This window comes from Callospermophilus lateralis, unplaced genomic scaffold, assembly GCF_048772815.1.
Source record: "Callospermophilus lateralis isolate mCalLat2 unplaced genomic scaffold, mCalLat2.hap1 Scaffold_89, whole genome shotgun sequence".
NCBI classification, from domain to species: Eukaryota; Metazoa; Chordata; class Mammalia; order Rodentia; family Sciuridae; genus Callospermophilus; species Callospermophilus lateralis.
Genome location: NW_027517018.1, coordinates 555,118 through 581,911, shown reverse-complemented (window position 1 = coordinate 581,911; position 26,794 = coordinate 555,118). Strand labels below are relative to the sequence as shown.

Sequence of the window (26,794 nt, the reverse complement as noted above, 5' to 3'; positions counted from 1 at the left end):
CATTTTCAGGCACAAGTTGACCTCAATAGATACATTTTGGCTGTCCAGGTCCACGCGGGTACCAATAGTCAGGTCAGGCTGGAACCATGTTCTTCTGACCCTTTAGCTAACACACTGCATTGGCAGTGGTACAGAGGTTTGCATTGTGGGGGCTCCCCTTATCCCATGGGAACCACACTGAAGCTGCTCTCTCTGAGCTTGTTCAGACAGGAGGCTGGTGTCTCCTAGGCAAGGCAGGTAGCCTTAGATTCAGGGTAGAGCTCCATCCTGGCGGAACTGCTGCGGTTTCATTCCCTCTAACATCCTTGTGAAAATGACTTTGTGTTCAGCATGTCTACAAAGGAAGACAGGCAAGAAGGCTTCCAAGAGCCTGGTCAAGGGTCGGTGCTTCATCTTGGCTGATTGAGAAACAAGGAACAAATGGACAGAGGAGCGTGTTCCAAACACCTGTGGCCAGGACATTCACTGCAGCTCTCAGTTTACTCCCTGAACAATGGCAGGGTGACTGTAGGAGAGGACACTGAGGTTCAGAGGTGCAGAGACTGTCCAGAGTCGAGCCTGTGTAGTGTGACTGCCAGACCAGAGCCTCTCCCCAGTTAGCACCCCACAAAATTCCTTCCCTCCTATTTACCTCCACCAGCGTGTGAGCCCACAGGGTCCCCAGGGCCATCTGCTCTGCTGCTAACTCCAGCCCGCCTCTTTACATCTCAACCAGAAGCAAAGGCAACCTAAAAAGATAGGAAAGATGCGTACAGGAGCTGGTTTCCCAGAATGAGGTTGCTAACAACTGCCCCCAAGTACACATCTATTGGTATAATTTTTTGTAGCAAAAGTTTTGAGTAATATTGAAGTCAACTTGACCCACTGAGCTTAAAGGAGAAGAAAAGGCCTGGCTGGGGTGGAGGAAGAGCAGGTACACAGAAGAGCTCCGTGACTGAGGCCAAGGGGTGGGGACAGCTGAACACTGAAGGAAGAGACAAAAGCTGTGTCCAGATGGGCCGGGGGCATGGAGGGAGAGTCCTCCCTGAAGGAGAAACTTAGGCACCGGAGGCTGCGCCACATACAGAAATCTGCAGAGGCCCAACAGAAAGAGTACCTCGCAGGCAATGCCAGTGGCCCAGAATGTGAGATGCAGGCAGTCCAGCCATGCAGGCGGCTCTCTGAGAAGTGGGTTGGGAGTGTAAGGTAGGCAGGTGACCATCTGAAACATTCCGGGCAGCAGGATCAGTTAGGAACTTCAGCAAGGGCAGTTATGGGGAAGGTGGCCTTTCCTGAGACAGGTTGGACAACAACGGTTTTACTATGTTCACATTGACTCACACTCAGCTATTGCTGCAGGCAGAGAAGCCCAGTCAGGAGGGAAAAGAACACCGTGTACTGTGGGGTTCTTTTGTTTGTGTGCTTGTCTTCATTGTACGTGCTGCCTGAAACCCACTCATTAAAAACAACCAACTTCTTTACAGCTGGATTTAACTGAGGGGCCATATTCACTTCTGAGATGAGTTGGCTTTGATAGGTGAATGGAAATTCATAAGTCTGGATGGCAGTAAAGGAGATTCTGGACTGATGGATCAGCATGGGCAAGGGTATGGAGGTGTTCTGGAAAGAGCTAGCTTAGGATGCACTGAAAAATACATTCTGAAACAAAGGAGTTTGAGAGGCAACAGGAATCAGACCACGAAAGGCCTTGAACATGGCAGAAACACAAACTAATTACTAAGTTTTGTGAATAGGAGGCTTGTAACTGGATCTGGATTAGAATTTATTATTTTTACTAATTATTATTGTTATTTGTGTGTGTATATATGTGTGTGTTGCTGGGAACTGAACTAGGGCATGTCCCCAGTATCTAGTGTATGTTTTGTGTAATTCCAGAGGGTGGATACTTTCTTCAACCAGGATGGTATCTTAGCTGGATCTGTTTCAGATCTATATTGCTCTTTAAAAATAAATATAAAAATCATAACTCATCAGGAGTCATCTCTCAAATCCATTAAAAATTGACACTGGGGTTTACAATCAGTAAAAAAAAAAACAACCCTGTTCTCTCATTGGTTGCTTTAAAGAGTCATTTGAAATTTTTTCATATGATCTTCCATCAATTTTCACACTTGATCACGTCACATGAAATTTTGAATTCAAAACATTTCCTGAGAAGAAATAAAGACACAATTTTTAAAAACATAAGTCTTATTAAAATTTTCAGAACCACTTTTTTGCATGAGCATCATTTGGTCACCAGCAGGCATCTTTCATTGGCTTCATATGGCAGAGACTGAAGAATATGTTTGTAGGAGCGCTGCGAGGCCTCGCGCTGCTGGAGCAGGCCTCCCAGGCTTCCTCTGTAACGCCTGGTCACGCCCTGGCCCCGAGCGTCCTCCTCTGACCCCACCGGTAGCCCAGGGGAAATGCCCTGGGGCTCCTCCCACGGGTCAAGGAGCAAGTATCCTGGGAAGTCGGAGGTGGGCGTGGAAGGTCGGGGGCAGTCAGCGCGGCCCCCCGGATGCCGCCGCCCCGGCGCGCGGCCCCCCGGATGCCGCCGCCCCGGCGCGCGGCCCCCCGGATGCCGCCGCCCCGGCGCGCGGCCCCCCGGATGCCGCCGCCCCGGCGCGCGGCCCCCCGGATGCCGCCGCCCCGGCGCGCGGCCCCCCGGATGCCGCCGCCCCGGCGCGCGGCCCCCCGGATGCCGCCGCCCCGGCGCGCGGCCCCCCGGATGCCGCCGCCCCGGCGCGCGGCCCCCCGGATGCCGCCGCCCCGGCGCGCGGCCCCCCGGATGCCGCCGCCCCGGCGCGCGGCCCCCCGGATGCCGCCGCCCCGGCGCGCGGCCCCCCGGATGCCGCCGCCCCGGCGCGCGGCCCCCCGGATGCCGCCGCCCCGGCGCGCGGCCCCCCAGCCCCCGCCGCTCGTCCCCATCGCCCCCTGCCACTCTCCCCCCACCACCCGCGCGGTGCCCCGCTACCCCCAGTGCGCAGGCTCGGCCGCCCCAGCATGCGCCCTGGGCTCCGGCTGCCTGGCCCCGGCCGTCGCTGGCTGCGAGGCTTGGACCTCTTGCGGCCGGGCAGAGAGTTTCCTGCAGGAGCAGCGGCGGGGACGTTCTCCGGCGCCAGGGCGGGCGAAGGTTCCGCGCCCCGACTTTTCGGCGACCTTTGCGGGCCCGCCGGCGGGTGCGGGCAGCGAGCGTCTGCGCGGGGCGGAGGGATGCCGTGCCATGGGAGGGAGGGCTCCGTGTCAATATTTTTGTGCGGCCGCGGCCGAAGCTTGTGGCGCGCGGGCGGCGAGCGCTGGGACCCCGGCGTGGCAGAGCCATGGATGCCCGGGCTCAGGCCATGGACTCCGCAAAAAGCGGCAGACAGCGAGACCTGTAGAGGCGCTCCTGGGGAGGTCTGGGGGCCGGCGCAGCGGGCGGCGGCGGGGCTGGCTGGACCCGGCACCCTCGCTCCCCTCGTCTTCGTGCTCCGACAGCAAGGAAGACAATGGGAAGCCCCCGTCCTCCGCCTGGTCCCTGCCCAGACCCCCGCGGAGGAAGCGGCGCGAGTCCACCTTGCCCGAAGAGGACATCAAGTTGCCATGACCAACTTTGTCATTTTTGAAGCGCTGGAGGTAAGCGCCCCCTCCCCCCTTCTGCCCTTCTGGCCCCATTGGCGGCGCCGGGCTCCCCACCGGCCTTGTCTCGCTGGGCGCTGTCTGTTGGTCTATCTGGCCCGCTGAAAACATTTTCCTTGTGTGTCTATACCACGTTTTGTTTACCCATTCATTCTTTATTTTACATGTGAGGTGTGCTTCTGCCTCTTGACTATTGTATATGTAATGTTGCTATGAACATGGATGTGCAAGTCTCTTTGCAATCCTCTTTTCTGTTTTCTGTGTGTGTGTACGTACATATGTAGATATCTATATATGTATGTGTATGTGTGTGTGTGTGTATATACACACACACACACACACACACACACACAGAAGTAAAATTGCTAGATCACATGAAAAGTCTGTTTTTATTTTCAAGGAACTGTTTTCCATTTTAAAGACATGTGTTTAAGGTCATCTTGTTGGTCCTTGACCTCTAGATTGTTTTGAATTGACCCTCGGTAAGTACTCTCAATCACCTGTTGTAGCATACCTTGAACTTGAACACACTCCCACCACTGTCCATTGCTCACTGAGGCCCAGAGCCAAATAACAGATTCTCAGGATCCATGACTGGCCAGAGAAGTAAGTTGAATCTTAGCAAGTGTGAGCTTAAATATTTCTTAATTGTCCAGATCTTTCAGTGCCCCACTTGGAGATTACTGTCATCACAGTGTCTCATCAGTTCTATTGTAATTATACAAGACATTTTTTTTTAAATCAGACTTTATATTCCTTTGTGTAGGTACCACGTTTTAGTTCTATCTCCTCTAAAACCTGCAGAATTTGGTACAATACTCTGTTGGCAATTTTCTAGTGAATATTTGGTTTATCAGACAAGTGATTGATGGAAAGGTATATGGTAGAATTAGTGTCTTTAATCTTGACCATGGCCCCAGATGGCTGTTTGATCACATCTAAGCTACCAGCCCTCTTCTTGTCATGTCAGATTATAAGCTGAAAGAAAGAATGAGCGTAGGTTAAAGAACATTTAGCACTTACCTTGTGCTAGGTACTTTGTTAAGCACTTACATTAGCTCATTCCGCTTTACAGTAGTGCAGTAGAATGCATTTCACTTTTGTAGGCAATGAAACGATAGAGAAGGGAGACAGTTTGCTCAGCTCAAAGAGGTAGACTAGGCACAGGATGTATATTTCTTTTCCATGAGGCTAGAAAACTCATGTTATAGTTTTAGCCAGGAGTTAGGATAGTTTCATCATCACCAGCAATGAACTATAAGCTGTAAGGTTTAGAAGAATGAATAGCAAGATCTTGAGATGGGGTACTGAGACCCTGTATAAAAGAACCACATTTTAATTAGTAACAAATGGAGGGAGTTATCAGTGCAAGTTGAACAGTGGAGAAGGTTATGTGCTATCACAAAGTGTTTGAGAGAGACAGTTGCCCTGATTTGGAAGAAGGGGAGTTGAGGGAAAATGAGTTCCAGAGGATGAAATGAGAGGATGAGGTGGCTGGAGAAGATAAGTTCCTTCACAGAGGGGCTTGGGTTTTCCAGTCTCCAAGCAGAATAGGGAAATGTGACCTGATGGCTTAGCTGGTGTCAAGGCTCCAGGTAGCAAGATAGCATCCTTCTTCTTAGATTGGGCCCTCAGCATCCCCACCATGGAGCGTGTGCGGCCGAGTTTCAGCACATATGTTGCACATATTCTCTTCCCCCACTATGAGTGAAATAGAACATGAAGGAGAAATCAACAAATACTCTGAATCTCTTGACACAGAGAGCAAAACATATTGATGGTGTCCCGCAACTCTTGATAATTTCATTGAACTATATGAAGCTTAAAATTGATACGTAGGCCTAACCCTGATTAACATTGTTACTGTCATTCTGACTTGACTGAATAAACTGATATGGAATAATCTATTAAATATATCACACTTGAACAAGGAATGCAAATCATATTTCATCTATAATTAGATGGGAGACAAAAATCACAAAGAGACGATTTTAGTGAATATGTCTTGGTGTGTACACAGCATCACTAGAATTTTTTTCCTGTTCCATGGGGAGAAAGAAGTTGATTGCCTTTCAAGAATTGATTGCTGTCCAGGAAATGAGAGGCTGAGGGGTGAATTATGTAATGTTCACAGAGTGGGTTTTATTTATGGATTCAATGAAATTAGCTGTGGTCTTCCTAAAGTTAATGGCACTGGAAATGCACCATTCTATATTTAGCTGGAAATACCTAACTTTCCAAGTTAGAGACCTAATTGCTTCTCAGATTATAATGTGTTTGCATTTGTATCTCCTTCTCCTTTCATGGGAGCTGTCTGCTGCCTTTACTATTTGTGAATTAATGTTGCAAACCAGAGCTTGTTAGTGAAAAGGATGGTATATTTTCAGTTCTTTGGTGCTCTTGTTTCCCAGTCACAGAATAATCTATAGTGAACCTGATTATTGATAATAAATAAGAGACATAAACCAAAGTAAAAAAGATAAAGACAGTGTGTTTGGAGGGGTCATTGAACCAAACTGTAGCTAGGAAATAAGATAATTGTAGTTTTTAGCTCATATGGTTGTTTTGAAGGGTAAAAACACATGCTAAACCTTAAGAGCACATGTAGAATGTGTTTCAGTGCATTTTATTTGCTTTCATTATTATTAGATACATAGTTGGTATTTGTGGTGAATGGTGAGTGTGGTATGAATGTGAATGTTAAGAGCATAAATAGGCATGTAAATGATATGTTTATGTCTTTTTCCAGATGGTTGGCATAATGAAACAAAAGATGACATTATGGAATTGTTCTTATTTGGGACTAACATATCAGAGAATGTTTTAAGTTGTGGTTTCATTTTGTTTTGTGAGGTTTTTCTTGACTGTTGTTGGTTTATAGTATTTTTGGTGCTGGAGGTTGAACCTGGGACCTTGCACATGGTAAGGACGTGATCTACCATTAAGCTATACCCTAGCCCCTTTTTGTTGTTTCTTGACATATTAGTTTGATTTATTTCAGGTGATGTTCTCATAATGTATCAAAGCATCTTTTTATACTTTTAAAAATATAAATGAGGACCATACCATCATTTAGAAAATGCCTGTAATACTAGGTACTCAGTAAATGTGTGGGAGTATTTTTTAATGAGGATTATGTTTAGAATTTATTGACTCTGTGACACTGCCCTCAGACTTGAGTTATAGGGCTTTCCAAAAATGAGGTGTGAGTGCTGCAGTAGAATCATCCAGGGTACCTGAGGTGTGTTTTTAAGGTGCCAGCCTTTTGCCTCCAGCATTTTTGGAGCAGGTAGTTATGTCTTGAGTCACCTGGACTATTGGGCATGGGCTGCATGGTTATACATAGTATAGGGTTATCTATGTGGAGTTAGGTGCAGCTGTGGTATTTCACCTAAGTCATAGCTTTTTGTGGAATGCTTCATTACAGAAACTTGGTGGATTTCAGAGATGATGTACTTTATAAACGGAGTCTAGAGAGGCCTATGAGAGAATAACAGAAGGCTGACATTTCCCACTCTGGGCCAATTGTTTGTCTCACGGCTTTGCATAATGACTTTCTTTCTCTCCCCTCCCCACCTCTTCTCTCATGCACTTAGAAGGACTTAATGGCATCATTTATAGTTAGAGAATAAATGTAAAACTGATTTGTTCAAGAACACCAATAAGTTGCACTTAAAAAAGTAATGATTCATATAAGGCAGGACAGATTGCTACTTGAGGGAGCTAATGGCCAGTTGGTTTTAGAGTAGATTACCAAAGGAAATGTAGCTTTACCTGCTGACCCCTCAGTTCAAGGAGCTGTGTTTACAGTGTTGGAGCACTGTGGGGGAGGGCTCAGATTTTACAGCAGAAAGAACTGTGGATGTCTAACCTTGCAGTTGCTCTGGGCTCTGCACCCATGACTCTTGTGCATTTCCTGTGAAAATTTCACCCCACCCCACCCCATCTTCTAAAGCCCAGGAGATCTTTCTACACATAGCCACAGGCTTTACCTAGTAACTGGACAAGGGAATGATGAGAAAGGGCCTTTGGGATTTTTAGGGGAAAATTACTTGGCTTTGAGAAACTTAATGGAAAATATGTATTCAGTGCAGCTAGGTTCCAGGCACACACTGGAATAAAGAATTAAGCATTGTTTCATCTCTCAAGAAGTTGTCTAGTGTGAACCATCTGTGTGCAAATAAATGGTTTCAATTACTGTGAAAACAGCAGCAATGAAAGGGGCCACAAAGAATGGTGGTAGTATCCCTTGTTGTGGGTTAGCATCCACATATTAGAGAGAACATTATGCCTTTGATTTTTTGGGGTTGGTTTATTTCACATAGCTCCATCTATTTACTGGTAAATGCTATAATTTAATTCTTCTTTATGGCTGAGCAATATTCTGTTGTGTACATATAACTCATTTTCTTTATCATTTCATCTGTTGTAGAGCACCTAGGTTGGTTACATAGCTTGGCTATTGTTAATTGAGCTTCTGTAAACATTGAAGTGGTTGTGTCACTGTAATATGCTGATTCTAAGTCCTTTGTGTATAAATCGAGGAGTGGAATAATAGGGTCAAATGGTGCTTCCATTCCAGATTCTCTAAGGAATCTCCATACTGCTTTCCAGAGTGGTAGCATCAATTTGCAGTCCCACCAGCAATGCATCTGTGAACCTCTTTTTCTACATCTTCACTAATGTTTATTGTTGCTTGTACTCTTGATGATTTCATTCTGACTGCAATGAGATGGAATCTCAGTGTAGTTTTGATTTGCATTTCTCTAATTGCTGAAGATATTGAAAATTTTTTGACCATTCATATTTCTTCTATGAAGTGCCTGCTCAGTTTTTGTTGTTGTTTTGTCTTTGTGTGGGTTTTTTTCCCATTTATTGATTGGGTTATTTGTGGGTTTTGTTGTTGTTGTTTTGTTTGTTTTGGTGTTAAGTTTTTTGAGTTCTTTGTATATCCTGGAGATTAATGCGTCTGAGATGCTGGTGGTAAAAATTTCCCTCATGCTGTTGGCTCTCTGTTCACATTATTGTTTCCTGTGCTGTGAAGAAGTTTTTAGTTTGATACCTTCCCATTTATTGATTCTTGATTTTACTTCTTGCTATTTAGGAGTATGTTGAGAATGTCAGTTTCTAAGCCAACATGATGAAGACTTGGGCCTACATTTTCTTTGAGTAGGTTCAGGGGCTCTGGTCTAATGCCTAGGTCCTTGATCCACTTTGAGTTGAATTTTGTGCAGGGTAAAAAACAGGGGTTCAATTTAATTCTAGTACATATGGATTTCCAGTTTTCCCAGCACCACATGTTGAAGAGGCTATCTTTCTGCTAATGTATGTGTATGTTGCCTTTGTCCAGTATGAGATATGGGTTTTTCTGTGTGTATTCGATTCAGTTCTGCTGGTCTTCTTGCCTGTTTTGGTACCAGAAGTATCCTGTTTTTGTTAGTGTGGCTCTGTAGTACAATTTAAGGTCTGGTATTGTGATGCCTCCTGCTTCACTTTTCTCACTAAAGACTGCTTTGACTATTCTGAGTCTTTTATTTTTCCAAATGAATTTCAGGAATGCTTTTTCTATTTCTATGAAGAATGTCACTGGATTTTAATAGGAATTTCATTAAATCTGTGTATGGATTGGTAATATGGCCATTTTGACAATATTAATTCTCCCTGTCAAAGAGCATGGGGGATCTTTCCATGTTTTAGGTTCTTCTTCAATTTCTTTCTTTAGGGAAATGCAGACTTTAGAAACCAAAGAGCAGACTGGGGTTGTGGCTCAGTGGTAGAATGCTTTCCTAGCACATGTAAGGCACCTGGTTCAATCCTCATCAACACATAAAAATAAATAAATAAAATAAAGGTATTGTATCTATCTACAAGTTAAAAAGTTAAATAAAAAAGAAGCTAAATACCTCTGTGCTAGACACTAGATGAATCCATGTCCCTATATATCGTACACCAGGATTCATGTGCAACACCCAGGAACAGATACAGAACAGTAGAAACTTCCAAGTTGGGTCATTTGTTACAGGTTCCATCAATCGCCAGTAGCTTCCTTTTCATCTGTTTATTAGAAGCTTCTTTGTTAATAAAGTAAAAAAAAAGTGTTCCTTATTTCTTTTTGCTTCATAATACTCTCTGTATTTCCTCTTTTTGCAAAACTCAAAATTACTGTTTTTAAATGTGTTTTTGTCAATTACCATAATGTGAAAATATTTTACTTTTTTAAAAAACATAAATTAATTAGTTCAAACACTGTTCTTACCTTAGAAATATATCTAGCAAAATATCTCATTCATGCAATATTAATGTAGATACTTTGAAATTATTCCTTAAATGACAAATCCATATCGTTTATTATAGAACCAATATATTCCTTATTTTATCTCATAGGCCGCATGGGATTCAGAATGCATTAGACAATACACAGTTTACATATTAAAACTAATTTATGAAGTGATAACTCTGAATTGTGTTCCCTTTCTGATTACCATATATTATGTCGTCAAATTATTCACTTGATTTCATATGTTGACCAGATTGTAAATCAATTAAGAATATCCTTTAACAAGTTGGTACAGTATATAGTTCCAGACAGATGTTATTTATTGAGCACTTTGTTAAGCAATTTATTCGAAATCTCATTTAATCTGAGAATAATGCTGTAAGATAGGTTCATATATATATATAGTTAAGTAAGTTGCTGGAGGGCATACAGGGATTCAGAGGAGAAGATAGGATTGTGCAACTCCAGTTCACAAGCCGGCACCCCTCTTTACTACTTGATTTAAAATGAAACTTAACTCATCTTGATTCACCCACTGAATGGAGAAAGCAGATCATTTCATACAACTGGAGGAAGAGAGAAACAGACTCAGAGAGGGAGAGGGAGAGAGACTATTGATCAAAATTCTCAAAAATAATTTCTGCCTTTAAACTAAAAGCATTTTTATGAAGTGAAAATTACTCAGAGGTAAATATGGTCACACATCAATTTGGATCTTTTGTAAACATTGATTGTTTCACTGGCTTTACAATATAGCTAAGGGATTGAATTCAGTGAGGAAAATATACATTTTACAAACTAATAACTTTGCAATTTCTACATTAAAGTGTAAAAGTGAGATTTGATCAGCCTCTGTTTTTTGATTTACAAAACAAATCTGGCTTTTAGCAGAGAAGTTTATTTAAATTTTTGTGTTAATAAGGATTGCATCGTAACTCTCAGTTTTATTATTTTTAGACCATCACCATTGAAATGTAACAGTTAACAGGAAGTTTAGTAAAGTCATTGAATCAAAGCACTACTTTTAAATCTTTTTAATCAGCTCATTCTATGAACTAGTTCTCAGACATGGTGACTTGAGTTTTCATAAACATCCAAAGTGAGAAAAAGCACCATTCTGGTCTCTGAAGTGGTGTGTGTGCATATGAATGCAGTGTGTATGTATATATGTGACACTATGGCAGTTGTCTTGCACGCTATTATTTAAACTTACTTTGGGTTTCAGATCCAGCCTAGTTTCTTTTAACACTAGCCCAGAAGCCCAAAGATATACCTACTTTGCTTAAAATTAGTTAGATCCCTGAGGGCCATAGAAGGGGTCCCTAGGTTGTCACTTATTCTGAGGTCCTAATTTCACCACCCAGTAGGATGACAAAAGGCTACTTTGGCCTTCTGCTCTTGTACCCATGCCTCCCTCCACATTTCCCCTCTTTTGCAGTGCAGGTGAGCAATCTCTTTCATCACACTGAAATGCCCAAAAGGCTGTTCCCTCAGCGACTCACCATCCTCAAAGAAACTTTTCATGGTATTTTTCTAAATAAAGACAAGTACTTCCCCAAACAAATGTTGTTGCAAACTTTGAATCAATTTTTCAACCCACTATATATATCATCCCCACTATGTGTATCATCTGCAGACTGTCATGAACATCCTGACACAACTCTAACTAGGTGAGCTACAGATAGTTCACCAATGTTGATATCAATTTAATTATAATAACTAGCTTATTGGTAAGTAAATTGTATTCCCAAAAATGCAGATTATATTAATAATAGATTAATAATAGAATCATTTTTATTATTTTGATGATCAAAATTTGTAAAATTTTTAGTAGGGGAATAGATAGTTTCATGCTCTATTTTCAAAACAACAAATGCATCTACTAATATTCCTGGTATTTCAAAGTAGTCCAAATCATGAAGTATTTTGGGCACCTTCTCTACACCCTTGAGCACCTTTGTCCACTCAGGGAAGGACACTAATGGCAGTTTAAGCATGCTCACAGAGCCCCCGGAGTGTGGTGGATGAACTGAGGAGGGTTAGACAGCTTTTCTGTGAAGGGCCGGGTAGTGTATTTACTGGGCTTTGTGGACCACACAGTCTCTGTCACTAATAATGAACTCTCCCTCTGAGGACAAAAGCAAACAAAAGATACACAAATTAATAGACACAGCTGTGTTACAAAAATACTTTATTTACCCAAACAGGCAGTCCAGATTTGCTCTCAAGGTAACCCTCGGCCTTATGGGACTGATTCATAGACCACAGGCACCAAAACCATTTCATCTCTGTTGTATTCCCTTAAATGAAATTCCCAGTAAATGTTACTTCTAAAGACAGTTAAAGGGGTTTGTCTCTGCAGTCATGTTTTTATAGAAATTTATAGTCACTGTGGTAGTTGCTTAATTAATGATTAACAGTCACATTTGTATTACTGATTGGTTCCACATGTGTAAATAACTAATAAAAAATTCAGAACAAAGTTCATTCTATATATTCTATTCATCAGATGGTGGATAAAATGAAATCTCATCTGGTTAAAATAGATTGAGAGTTTGTTAAAGCCGGAAGTCATTTTTCTAAAGACAACTACAGTATTTGATCCCCATCTCTGCAGAGCTGATGCCTGTTTAGGCTGCAGGAGCAAAAGGCTTTCATCAGTAGGGGAACAGAGTAGTGTACTGTTTCTTTTTCTTTTATGTGAACTATAGAACCATTATTTTAAAAGCATTTTCAAATGATGTCATAACCTGCAATGCCCATGGGCCAATTCCAGAATTAGTCTCATTTTAGAAATGAGACAGGCCCTCCATGCTCCCTGTATCACCATTTAAGAAAGAATATTCTAGAGGTCTTTCATGATTTTGCTTCCAGAGAAAAACTGACAAAGCTGTCACAGTGACACCATGTTCAAACTGCTTCACATGCTAATTGCCATCAGTCTCCTGCTGGAGTCTCAGGTGTCCCTTTAATGTCATCTGCTGGTGTGTAGAAGCTGGGTGAATGAGGTCAGCCACAAAGGCATGCTGAGGTGCTGGGTAAAACAAAGACCTACCAGACTATTGTGAATAACTTTCACACATCTTTGGTCTTGGATTCAAGTTGGAAGCTCGGGTCCATCATATTAGAAGTTTATTGAAGCAAGGTAAGAGCCTCAGTTCAACCAGCCCTCTGGAGTTAGTTGTTCTTCATGATGAGACAAGAGACAGTCATGTCCCTGTTCTGCTCACCTGTATTTCACAGCATGCTTCTAGAAGGTTCAAATGGGTGCTCTAGAATTAGGATCAGGCTCTAAGATACACCCCCACACACTGCCTGACTCCTTTCTGCCAGTGCCTTTCACTCCAGAGAGAAAAACACTGTGAGATGAGAACGACTGTTAGCTACCAACTCTTTCCTTGTGTGTCTCTTGCAGGAGTCCTGTGGAATCTCTCTTCATTTGATGCACTCAAAATGCCAATCATCCAGGACGCCCTGACAGTATTGACCAACGTGGTGATTATCCCCCATTCAGGCTGGGAAAATTCACCTCTTCAGGATGATCAGAAAATACAGCTGCATTCATCACAGGCGCTGCGCAATGCCACTGGGTGCCTAAGGTCAGTCCCGCGACACAAGGACCTGCTCCTGCCATCTTCCCTGGGTCCTCCTGGGTGAGGCACTCTTCCTTGTAGTTTTCGCTGCTGCCTTCCTAAGGGTAGGATTGTTCTGCAAAGATGAGTGTTGATGTGGCAGTACAGTATAAGAAGCTAACCGAAAGTTTTTAATCCTGCACTGAACTGGTGTAGGCATCTTCCACTGCCCTGTACCTACACCTGTGTCTGACTTATTTAACATAATTCTTTTCAGTCTAGGGCCCCAAACACATATTTTATCTAACCAAATATAAGTCACTTTAATTGAAAACAATAGTTTTGGGTAATTTGATGTAATATCATGCATGTAGAATAACCAGACAGGCCAGTTGCTTGGGGAGTTAGACAACAGATGTGCAAGGACCTACTTAACTATCACCAGTAGCTGTTTTTGTTTTTGTTTTTCAATTCTCTGTGTGACTGTGCAAGTCTGTGGTTCTTAGAAAGAGCTGTTTCATAATGCCTGTTGTGTTAAATGCTTTTTTAGATAATAGAAGTTGTAAATATGTGGTAATTCTCTCCCAAAGCATTTTTACAAAATCATTCCCTAGAAATCTATTGAGACTTCTTAGAGCCTCTTTATGCTTTGTTTAATTTTCACTCCTACGAAAGAAAATAATAATCAAGATACAGTTATAAACTCTGGAACCTGTTCTCCCAAGGATGTTTTATTTTGTGTCAAAGCTGGAAATCTCCCCAGGATAAGGTTAATCATGGGATGGGGCTCAGGAGGGGGTAATTAAAAGCACCTTGTATTTCAAGACTAAATAATCTGTATTTCAAGACTAAAATGTACAGAGTTGCTTTTGCTGGGCTGGTGCAAAGCTGCCATTTCTCTTAACACTTATTTGGCTTCTAGGTATAAAAACATGTCTCTGCCAAGTAGGAATGAAATCACCTCAGTGACATTAATAATCGTCATGTCATGAATATTCAGAATAACACTCTCAGCCTAGTCTTGAGAAGGGCCTCTGTATGAATGTGTATGCAGAATGTGAGATAAAGAGACAGGCTCCATGTGTATCTCCACACATTCACAGCAGTGGGGACCCTCTAACAATTTTGTGTATCTTCCAGGTCACAAATTCATGAATTTTTGACATGGTTAGTCTCAAAAGTAAGCCAAATTTACAGTTTTCCAAAATACCTCCATTGTGGCATTTATTTTATGACTTCTTCAATTGTTACCCTTCAGAAACCTCTTACCTCACCAGGAGAAATATAACTCTTCCAAAGCTCAAGCTTCAGGCACTCCCACCTTTCATGGCTGATCTTTCTAGATCAGTTATTTCCACTTATTACAATTAGTTTTTCCCTCCCTGCTGCCGCTGACTTACCAAGCCTGTCATAGTTCTTAATGACTTCTGTGTGTCTCAGAATCAATGGCATAAGAGTAGAGACCTAGTTAGTCTATCAGTTGAAATCTGAGTACCACAGGAGCATGATTATGTCTTCTTGGTGTCTGACTCAAGGCTTGGGGATGCTACCATTAAGAGCATACACATGTAGTGCTGTGATGAAAAAGTAGCTGAAGAAGCTAGACTGGTGCATGTCAAGGCCCCCCTTTGTAAGCCCACAGCTGAGGTGAGAACAAGTGTAGGTTATACTCAGGAGACTCTTCATCCTTCTCTGTTCACTCAGAGCTTTGGCTTTTGCTGCTGGCTAGAAGTGGTAGCAACACAGGAAGCACGAGAAGAGAGCATTTGGTTTGGAAAGAGTTTGTTGTAGCCAGAGCAGGTTTCCTTAGCCAAGATGCAATCAGGGCTTGTGATTTCCCATGTTTCTGTGTTTATCAGGCGAGTGACAAACCAAAACTCATCAAAATCAGTGAAACTTTAACTTCTCCCTTAATTCATTAAACTTCCATCCTCCTACAAAAAGCAGTATGATTCCGCCTCTTATTTGTCTTTGTTTTTTGTCGTCATTGTGTGTTTGGGTACAGGGGATTGAACCCAAGGTGCTTACCCACTGAGCTACATCCACAGATCTATTTTTATATTTTATTTAGAGACAGAGTCTTGATGAGTTGCTTAGGGGCTCTCTCAGTTGCTGAGGCTGGCTTTAAACCTAGATCCTCCTGCCTCAGCCTCACGAGCCACTGGGATCACAGGTGTGCACCACCATGCCCTGGGCTCCCCTTTTGTTTGAATGTGTTTATGAATCATATCACTTTGATGATCAGGTTTGACTGGGAAAGGAAGAAAGCAGCCCTAGAGGAGGCCAAAATTAAGTTATCAAAGTGTGAATGGATATAAGCTTTCAAGGAATTTGTTTTTCCATTTATTGAAAACAATGTTGACAATATACCCAAATGGGTGTGAATGCCTACATCATGATAGAAGATTTTAGGTTTTAGTATGAGTTTATTTACATTCTTGCTTTTTCTAGAAACTCCTAGATCTTTATTCATATATATTTTTTAAAATCTTCCTAGGCTGCTTTTGCTTACAGTAGTTTTATCTTGTAAGCATTTACCGAACACTTAGTGTGTGCCTTGGGGAACCAGAAAGGAGACAAGAAGTCAACACAGCATCTCCTGCACTTTAGAAACTTGTGCCTAGTGGAAGAAAGGGCCATCCATACAGTTAGCCCTAAGGTGGTGTCCTACTCTCAGACTGATGTCATGGTTAGGGTACCACAGGAGGAAAACTGCCACGGGAGTCACAAACTCAGCCAGGTGTGGTCAAAAATGACCTCAAGGATCAGGTGATATTGGGCCAGGCATGGAGAGGACTGCCCCAATGGGTGCAAGGGAAAGCATCATGGCCAGAAAGTGCAGCTGGCATGGTCTGGTACAGGCCTGGGAGAAGTCCAGGAATTCCAAAGTGCATTGTCCTTAGAGACTAGACTCTTAAGTCAACCTTCAACAATTATTATTATTTATAGAATCTCTGCCTTCCAAGGACCTGAAAGTTTTGATCCAAATATAGTCAAGCCACCTACTAGGTGGCCTCTACTTGGCCAACATCCCTCTTGCCTTAAAAGGCCAATTGCTTTCTTCCTCTCTCCAATTCCTTCCTTTCCATTTCCCTCTGCTAAGGCCTTGCTGTGGTCTGGATTGACTTGTCTCCCAGAGTTGCTGTGCTTTGTCCTCAGTGTGTTGAAGAGGAGAGATGGTGGGGCCTTTCAGAGACGGGGTCTGGTGGGAAGGGATTGATGTGGTGGGGAGGACCTGGTTAGTTCCTTTGAGACAGATTGTTGTTAAAAGACTGATCCTGGTCCATGAATCTCTGTGGCTTCTCGTTTTGCCACATGATCCCTTCCATACAAATTCCTGCCTTTGTAGTATCACTGCCAGGAGGCCCTTACCACAGCTGAACAGATGGGATTGGCCAGTCCTGGACTTGCAGTCTCCAAAACTCTGACCTAAATGACCCCACCCCCCCTTTTTAATAAAGTACCCAGAATCAATTCTTTTTTGTAATAACAGAAAACAGAATAAGACAGAATTTAAGTATAGAGTGGCAAGTGGCTTGGACAGAGTTAGTCTCTTAGCCCAATCTTGAATCTTCATTTAGACAGTTATAGTTGCCTTTTCTTTTCTTTAAGAGAAGCCTGTTTTTAAGGAATATCCTTGACAATGACATTGACATGATTTTTACAGTACTCAGACTCCTTCATCATTGGATAAAGTTAAGATAAGTTGATATTTTGGGCTTGTTTCCATTAACTATATATTCAGGAATTGATAAAGAAAATGAAATATAAAAGAAAATAGAACTCTTCCCAGGATAGTACTTTCTAAGGCAGTGTTGCTTACCAGTACAGTAGGAGCATATGGTAGAGAAGATCTATCACTTCACTATTAAAAATCACTACTCTTGATTTTTGTTCCTAAAGAATTCATACGTGTTATGTCATCTTGGGTGAGAAGCCAAGGTTAAAGATTTAAGCAGTTGCTATAAAGAGATAACATTTTTATTGTTTTTCAGAAAGAAAATACAGTTTTATGAATGCAAATTTCACTGCTTCTAAATTTCCAAAAAATGCTTAGCAAAGGGAAATCTGAGTGAGAGAGATAAGTCTGTGCCTCTGTCATATGGAGCTGAGAGGCTGATGTCATCCTGCTTTTATGAGCTCCAATCTCGGGAGACTGTGCCCACTGTCTTGTGCTGTCTCTTGAGCAGTGGGTGTGGTCCACCATCTGTGCCAGTGGCTCCAGACCCTGCCTGGGGAAGGAGCCAGCTTCAGGGTACCTTCTAGAGAGAGGACCCACTTGCCTCCGCCTTCCCTAAAAGGCAGGAAACACCTTCATGGAAAAGTCCTGGCATGTTGACACAGCAAAAACTTAAGCACATAGCAAATATAATATGAAAAGTGGATGCCCTTAGTCCTTTTCCATTTAAAATTCATTTCGGATTAGGAAATGGATTTTTTCTCAAGCAGATCTATCTATTTGTTCCTGAAGTATCTATCTGTCACTGAGGAAAGATGACAGAAATGAAAAAAAAAAATCTCTTACATGTTGTTGGAGAAGCAGGGTGATGAGAGTGATGGTGGCTGGCTTGTGGGAGGGAATGGGTTAGTGTTGTGAGATCAAGAGCAGGACGGGAAGGGCTTCATTCCCTACTGTGCCCCAACTCATGCTCACCTTCCTCATTTCTTCCCCTTCTCTCATTGTGTCTTTTGCTCCAATTCTGCCTGATTCAAGCTTTAATGTCTGATATTTTAAAATATGGTTCAGCCTGGTATAGTGATGCATGCCTGTAATCCCAGCAGCTCGTGAGGCTGAGGCAAGAGGATTGCAAGTTCAAAGCCAGCCTCAGTAACAGTGAGGCACTAAGCAACTCAATGAGACCCTGTCTCTAAATAAAATACAAAATAGGCCTGGAGATGTGTCTCAGTGGTTGACTGTCTCTGGTACCCACCCTACCAAAATAAAAATATGGTTCGAAATAAATGTAACAAATAGTTAAAAAGACTGAAGACGTGTATGAAGGATATTGCTTATCTTTTCTTCTTCATTTTATTATTAAGAACTCTTCTGGTGAAAGGACTTCAGATAGCCTGTCAGGATGTTCAGATCTTAAAATGGATTTAGTTTTGTACCCATGACTATTTTGTTGCACACAGTGTAATCAGATATGTGTGTTAACCTTTGGCCGGCACCATCATCACCTTCAACTGAAAACACATATTGACCACCCCGTCTGAACACTGATGAGTGAGGTCAAATGGGCTCTGCCTCTGGACAAGTTTATGTCATCTGAGGTCCGCTTGGTGAGCTGAAAATGTCCCACCAAAATTCCACCCCTAACCTCAGATTGTGACCTTATTTGTAAATAGGGCCTTTGGAGACATAGTTAATATCAGGTTGTACTTGTCCTTGTAAGAAGAGAAGAGCCACACAGCGAGGTGAACAGGAGGAAGGCAGAAGTGAAGACAGAAGCAGAGGCTGGTGGGATGGAGTGGCAAGCCAAGGAGGCCAGAGATTGCTGAAGGCTTCCATAAACTAGGAAGAGGGATGGGATCCTCCCATAGGGCCTTCAGAGGCAAGATGACCCCACCAACATCTTGATTCTGGAATTCTAGACTCCAGAACTCTAAGGGAATACATTTCTGTTGCTTTCAGCCATGGATTTTGTGATGCTTCATACTGGCATCCCCAAGAAAGGAACACATCACCCCAGGAAGAAATGGAGAGACACCTATAAAACAAGGTAGTCACCTGTGGACACAGCACAGGGAGAAAAATGAGTAAATATCTCAGAAAAGAGACACGGCCTGTCCCAAAATAGTGCCCACACATGGGGACAAACAACCCAGACCAGGGACCTGTGTTTCTGTACACAGGCCATTTCCTTCCATGGCTCAGATACAAAACAAAGCAGTATGTGTGAGCAGGACTGAGTTCTTCAAGCCCAGATATGTTCACCCCAGCTGAAGAAGGTTCCATCTAACCTCTTGACTGAATGACCATTCAATAAGGGTCTCCCCACACTGTATCTAACTTATTGTATAGCTGCACTGTATTTAGTCATGGGTACTTGCGACTTTGTCTCCAGCCCGAGCATGTGCACAAGTGTGGGTTTGCTAGCTTCCCCAGCTCATTTCCTGGTGCCCCTGAGTTGTTTATTTATTTTTATTATTCTATTCCCACTTCAGCATCTTGTCCTAAAAGACAACAATATACAACCCTAATTTTTTCCATCTATTTTTGTGTACACAAGAATGTTATTAAGCCATCAAAGGAGCTGCACTGTGCCTGTGCTTATGAGTATAATTAAACTCAGACCCTCAATTAGTCATTTTAACCCATATATTGGATGAGTGATCATTCCCACATTGCCACTAATTCTAGAGTGACCTTGAGAAACCCCATCATAAAGTAATGCTAATGATAATCATGCTCTAGCTGGAATGCTCCAAGGACATTTATTTTATCTGGTTTACTCTTGCATTAGCCATGACTAAGAAGGGGAAATAGTACTATTTTTGTGTTAAGATCAGGTTATTGCCAGTATTTTTCATGTATTCAAAAAGAGTCTTAAAAGTGCTTTTAAAGTGTTGTGTGATGAACTGTGGACTGCCTTACCCAAGTCTCCACCAGGCCAAGGGTGTGCAGCTCTGCCTGGAGTACTCTCTGTCCAGGTTCTCTGGAAGGGACAGGACTTGGTATCTTTGGTGCGAGAACAGAGGAGACACTCACCCCTTACCCCATCCCTCCCCATCTCCCACACTCTCTCTGAAAAGCAGAAGTAGTTCTTTACTGGACATTCTCCATGTTTAATATGATCAGAATACCTTTTTTTCTTTAGTCAAGGCTCAACAGTGAAGGTCGTCTACTTTGGAGGGAACAGAATTCACTGGGGGCATGAGCAGGTGTCTTAAGAACTCATCCAATTGGTTGGCACCCACCAGAGCAGCCCCACTGGGGACAGGGCTTCCACCTCCCCAGCATGCCTAGCTCACTGACCCCAAGCCCACCCAATAGGAGGTGGTGGTCTCTGCTTGCATCAGGTTGCTCAGTTGACATGACAGAGTACTGAGGAGAGGGTGGCTTGAGTAATAGAGATGTCTGCAAGGATGTAGAGGCCAGGAGTCTGAGTCATGATCATCAGGGTTGGTTCTCTGAGGTCCTTGTCCTTACCTGTAGCTTTCTGTCTTCTCCCTGTGTCTTCCCATGGCTTTCTTTCTGAGTATGTGTCCAAATTTTTTCTTTTTATAAGGATTCCAATCAAGTTGAATTAAGACCATTGCTAAAGGCTTCATAAATTGTTTCTTCTTTAAAAACCCAGTCTTCAAATATAGTCGCATTTTGAAGGACTTCAGGTGAGGACCTCGAGTATGAATTTTAGGGAGATAAAATTCAGCCTGCAGCTCTCATAGTGGGTTTCCCTGTTTCTTTTCACTCTGGGAAATAATTTTTAATAAATGAAACATTCTTATGGCAAGGTCACAATGACCAGTATGAAGCATATTTGATTCATGTGCAATATAAATAAAAATTATACTTATTCTATAACTTTAAAAAAAGCTAATGTTATTAGTCTCTATTTCCAGATGGAAGTGATCATAAAAGTAGTCTATAGAAAATGTTCCATACATAAGCTAACACTTTCACAAAAGTTCCTGTATGAGGGACTTTCAGAAAAGTCCTTATATAGAAGACTATAAAGGCCGATTAATGAGTACTGGGCTTTTTTTTTTTGGCATAGTTAACTGATGAAATCAATAGTTTCATTTAGTGATAAAATATGACTTTCAGAGAATTTCTGTACATATTCATCATCAATTCTAATTGATGAATCAAAGAGTAAATAAAATGACCTCTGATTAAGAATTAGGTGGTCTGCATTTGTACCCCAGATTTGCAGCATCTTGTCCAGTGTCCTGAAGGAAACGTGGCAGCTTTATCTTGGCCTCAGTTTCCTGCCTTTGAAGAAAGGTTTGGCCTGCACACCTTCATAAGGTGACAAAGAAACTACAACACAGTTGGGGTATTTGCTAGCTGACCCCAGACATTCTCTAAGTGAGGATCCAGAAGAGATATACCCAAGTGGGCATATCTCTTCTGGATATTTCCACTTGGGTCCCCAAGTGGGTTCTCCTCAGGGAGTGCCATGTCTCTCTGGCCCAGCTGTGGCCTTACTGGTGTAATACTGGACCTTGAAACTGCAAGACCATCGGGAGGAAATTAATTTCTGAAAGAGCCCCTTCTAGAAGCCAATTCTGATGTTTCTATAACATGCATGTTGCCTAATGCAGCTGTCCCAATAATCCTGTGAGGCAGGAATTCTGATCCTGTTTACAGATCCAGAAGCTGATGCTCATGGAATAAGTATAACTTCCCCGAGACATACAGCTTGCAAGTGAAAGAAGAATGCATATAAAGCCCAGATTGCATGATGATGCCTTTAGGTCCCTGCCACTCTGCTGTGTTCCACAAGACAGAGACCAAGCGATGCCCCCAAGGATGTGCATATGTGTTTGTTTACAGTGAGGGCAGATGTGACACTCAGTCCAGATTCTGGGTCTAAACACCAAGTTGGAATTGATAGTCGATAAAAGAAATTTACTTAGAGAAAACACCTGAGAGGAAAATGGGAGGGAACCAAAGGAACTAGAAGAACCATCAAACCATGGCTCAGGTCTGACCCCAAGTTAAAGAGACAAGGAAAGAAGAAAGGAAGAAAGGAAGGGAGGGGGGAAGGAAGGAAAGGAAGGTGTGTTGGTTAGGTGTTCATCACTGTGACCAAAACACCGACGAAGAACAACTTAGAAGAGGAAAAAATTATTTTGAACTCACAGTTTCAGAGGTTCACCCCTTGATTGGTCAGCTCCATTTCTCTGGGCCTTAGGTAATGGGGAGCATCATGGTAGAAGTATATAGCAGAGTAAAGCTGCTCAGCTCATGGTATCCAGTAAGCAGAGAGAGAAGGAGAAGCTGGGCGACAAGATATAACCCCCAAAGGCATGTCCCCAGTGACCCACCTCCTTGAGTCATGCCCTCCCTGCCTTCAGTTACCACCCAGTGAGTCCTTTTAGATTATCAATCTATCAAATGAACACATCCACTCACTGGATTACAGCTTGTATAGTCTGTTTCATCCCTAAACATTCCTTTATTAACACAGGAAACACTAATATTCCAACCATAACATAAGGAAGGAAAGGAAGGAAGGGCAGGTGAGCAGGCAGTGGAATGTCTTAGACTTAAGCAGAATTTATCTAGACAATCAGAGAGTTCTTGAGCCCAGCCACCCTTCAAATGAACCATATCTCCCAGGAACAAGTCCACCTTGCCACTGCCGCTGATCTCCTCTGTGGCTGGGAGCATACAGAGAAGAGGAAGCCCTAGCATAAAAGAAGGCAAGGAAATAGACTTCAGGGTGCAGCAGCCAGGGCCCGTCAGTCAATGGCACTCCTGCAATCCGTGATCTGAGTGGTGTGTTTTCATTGGGTGACACATCAGTTAACCTTTTGATAGCACTTCCCTTCTGTACACACTAAGCTTATAAAATGCTATGTTATCATCAGGAAGCTACTGGATATAATATAAACATGAGTTGTATTAATCAACATTTGGTTTTCTTGGGGTACATTCTTTCAGACCCCTACCCTGTGCCAGGCCCTGTGGTAGGTGCTGCAGGTGATGGACAGAGGATTAATCCGTGGAATTTGTTGTTGGAAGCCCTGAAGAACATCATTAAAATAAGATGGTCTGATGTGTAGGTCCACACATGGCTGCCCTGGAGTGGGCAAGTTGCGGTGTTTTCCCAAATTAGTGCCTCAGGAGATAATAATACTGTTTAATTTCCATGGCTTCTCAACTTCTTCTTACTGACACATTTTTTTCAACACATAAAAAGTTGTGGTTTTTTTTGCCATTAACTAGTTTAAAATTTATGTCTTAGAGCTCCTGAGCTTTCCATCTTCAGGATTTTATATCTCCTTATCCTTTCCATTACAAAAAGTCTGAAAGGTTTTCTTTTCTTTTTTTTTTCAAATCTTCAAAAGATCTTCCTATCCCCCTCAAAAGACTACTAGATTTGTGCAAAGATCTTTCTGGCATTTACATTTCCTGGAAGAGTAATAGGGATTATTCCTTTCTAAATGTTATGTTTTTTCCTCCAAGCTAGAAAAATGAATATAATGATTTTACCTTAAATATAAATGATGAATATAAAACATCCATCAAGCTAGTCCATCTTAAAGTTTCTATAACTTATTTCTGCAAATTTAATCTACTTAATTATGAAAACTTACAGGCTCTAACTAAAATTTGTTTTATATAATTTATTCTATAATGTACAAATATGGGCATTTTTAAGAAATGAAGAACAAATATTAAATTTTATCTTTTTGCTGTGAATTCTCATGTTTCCTATCAGAATATGAATATTTAGATCTTTCCATTAGTATGAACAAATAACTTCCTTTAAAAAAAAGTTTCAATGAAAAGTTTAGCTAATTCTCAATTGGTATACCCTGATGTTTAACATTTATTCCTATAAAACATTGGTTTACAGGATGTTAATCCCTGATAAATATAAAGCTGATTCATTTCTAAAATTCTTTATAACTTCTTCATATTCGAAATATAATTTTTCTTCCTGCTGTCCCCCAAATCATATTTCATTGCATAAAGAGTAGCTTCCATGGAGGAGAAACAAATAAATTATCTATTAACCATAAATTAAAGAAGAATGGCTTGTCAGTTTTATTAATAGCATACATACTAAGCCTCTGCAGTCTTTTAACCCATCTGTTTTCATGCTATTTCTCTTTTCCCTGATCAGAGTGGCATTATTTTAAAATAAAGTCACAAAGGGAAGGTACTAGGGAATGAGATTGATCAGATTATGTTATGTTCATGTACAAATGTGATGCAATGAATTCATTATTCTAATGTCTAATTTTAATGCACCAAATAAAATAAATAAACAAAATAACCAAGCCATTTACCAGATTTGGGACAAAACAATCAATGAGGTGATTGCAGTGAACAGATATCAGACTGCAGGTGGAGTGCCCTCCGTCAAACTCAGATGGAAGTCCTCAGCTTGCAGGTGTGAGTCCTCTTGGAGGAAAAGAAACCTGAGCCTTGGGAGCCACAGAAGGCATTCAGCAAGCACCAGTTCAGAGGTTCCTGCCCAGCGTCTGGTAAATGCAGAGTGAAGAGTCGGATGCTCAAGTTCATGCTGCGTGCATCTCTTGATCATATCGTACAAAGCTGCTCATTCTAGAAACAGGATCATTCTTTTCCCCTTCATGGTCTTTTTCTTGAGTCTGGTGGACCCTTAATTAACCAAGAAGATTTTGCATTAAACTTTCATTGTTCCTTAGTTGACGCAGAATATTTAGAATAAAAGAGTAGAAAGTCTCCAGTTGCCATTCTGTCTTCATGGGCCCCCTTTCAGGGTTAATGACTTCCTCATGTGGGCTTAGTACTGTCCTCAGGAGTTGCACTGGGCCTTTGATGGATCGCTGCAGGGCAAAGGCTGATCAGCAAGTCTGGTTACCTAGGTCCCTTGGGTTCTGGGTTTCTCTCAACCAGCCTTTGCACCTGTGAGGTGGAGAAGAAAGGTGTGGGGTCTCAGAACATGACTGCTGATGGTGGGTGGGGATTTCACAGGAAGCAGAGGTGCCTTGGGGTGAGCTGGGGCTACTGCACTGGGTTTCTGCCTGGCATGATGAGCCCAGGATGTGTTTCAGTGATGAACTCATCATCATCTCATACAAAGCTGCTCATTCTGAAAACCGTAAGCTCCTGAACGTAGGGATCCTTATTCCTCCATTCTTACCTAGAGTTCTTGTTCTGAACTGACTGGAGTCTCTGGAAATACCAATTTAAAAGTTCTCCTGCATTAGAAGAGCCAAAGGGAGGACAGCCCTGCCCAGGTTGCATGCTCAGTCTGCCTGTTCTTGCCTGGGAAAGCTTTAAGCAAAGAAGCAACATTTAGTAATAATGTGTGCAAACGAGTTGACAGCCATCAACACTAGGCTGTCAGGACACTGTTTCTCTGTGCCATGAATTCATTTTTCAGTTGTTCAGTCTGCTAAGTGAAAGGACAGATGTGCCAGGAGTTCAGATTAACCTTATGTCCTGCTTCATTGTTCCATAGAGGTACAGACACATCATTATTCCCCATTGAGAGGCTCTAAACCAGCAAGGAAGATGTGCTTTGGATGCACTGATGGGAGTTAATAAATCCCTACAACTAATTATTTTTCTCTTAAGGTAATTTGTTACCAGACAGTAGCTATGTTTGCACAAAGATTTTTATGTGAGAATGGCCATACCCAGGAACAGGCAAGATGATTAATCATCCTCCATAATTCTCCATAATAGTCCTATCTGGACTTTCATGTCCAGAGCATTGTTCTTCCTGGGGCTGCATTTAGCCTGACATTAATTGGGACCTGCAATGTAATTGCTAATTGCAGGCTAATTTATATAAACAAACAAGGATTCTGCCAAATGAGTGTTGTCACCAGGTCTGGAATTTAATGGTCTTATACCTCTCTTTTGTGCACAGGTTTGGGTTAGACAGTGGGAGCAAATGAAGATTACTGCAAAACATAATTATTTCAAATCAGAGCAAAAAGCATGTCCTTTTTAAGGCCTGCCAGGAGGCGTGGTGTGTGGCCTGTCACATTAAGTAAGTGTTCACGCTTTCTGGAGGAGACTTAGTCCTTTGCTCAGAATCTGACTGGGCCTGAAGGGCAGTCTTTCCTCTCAATGTCTATGAAAGCAGTGCTGATAAGCTTCTTTCTAGAAGAGAAAGGAACTTTACTTATTTCTCCTCTCCAGGCAGCACTGTCATCCTGGCTAGCAAACATGATTAAATATCATTTGTCCTTGACCCCTGTTACTCCTAAGCAGCTGAAATAGATTAAGAGGCTGGCACTTCCTAAATCAGATGGAGTGGAATGTCCTCAGCCGGATCTGTGGTAATAGGCTTACAAAGAACTGATGCCGGAGTTTATTAGGACTTTCCAGGGCTTATTCCTATTTGAGGGGAGATTATTGAGACAGATTATCCTCTTGTTTTCTCTCAAGCACCCAGCCAGGATGCTCTGTGGGCTGAGATCCTCCAACATGGGTCCCAAAGATACGAAAACTGAGAATGAAGGTGCCAAAGTGTCCAGATGGCCACTGTGGACAGGGATGATTTTGGAGAAAAGGGTCCATTATGTCTCGCCTCTCAAGCTTCCTATCTCACTTTAGAAACTTACTGAACTATGAAGACTTTATGTAGAAGAAGTCAAAGGCCAAAGAGCACAATGAACCATGGAAATCAGATTATCCTGGCCTGTGGGCAAATCTGACTAA

General features: G+C 42.3%; 1 pseudogene; it reads left to right on the top strand.

Moving 5' to 3' along the window:
* Positions 1-3,567: 3,567 nt before the first annotated feature.
* Positions 3,568-26,794, top strand: part of LOC143390067 (potassium voltage-gated channel subfamily KQT member 3-like) — a 67,800-nt pseudogene continuing 44,573 nt past the window's right edge.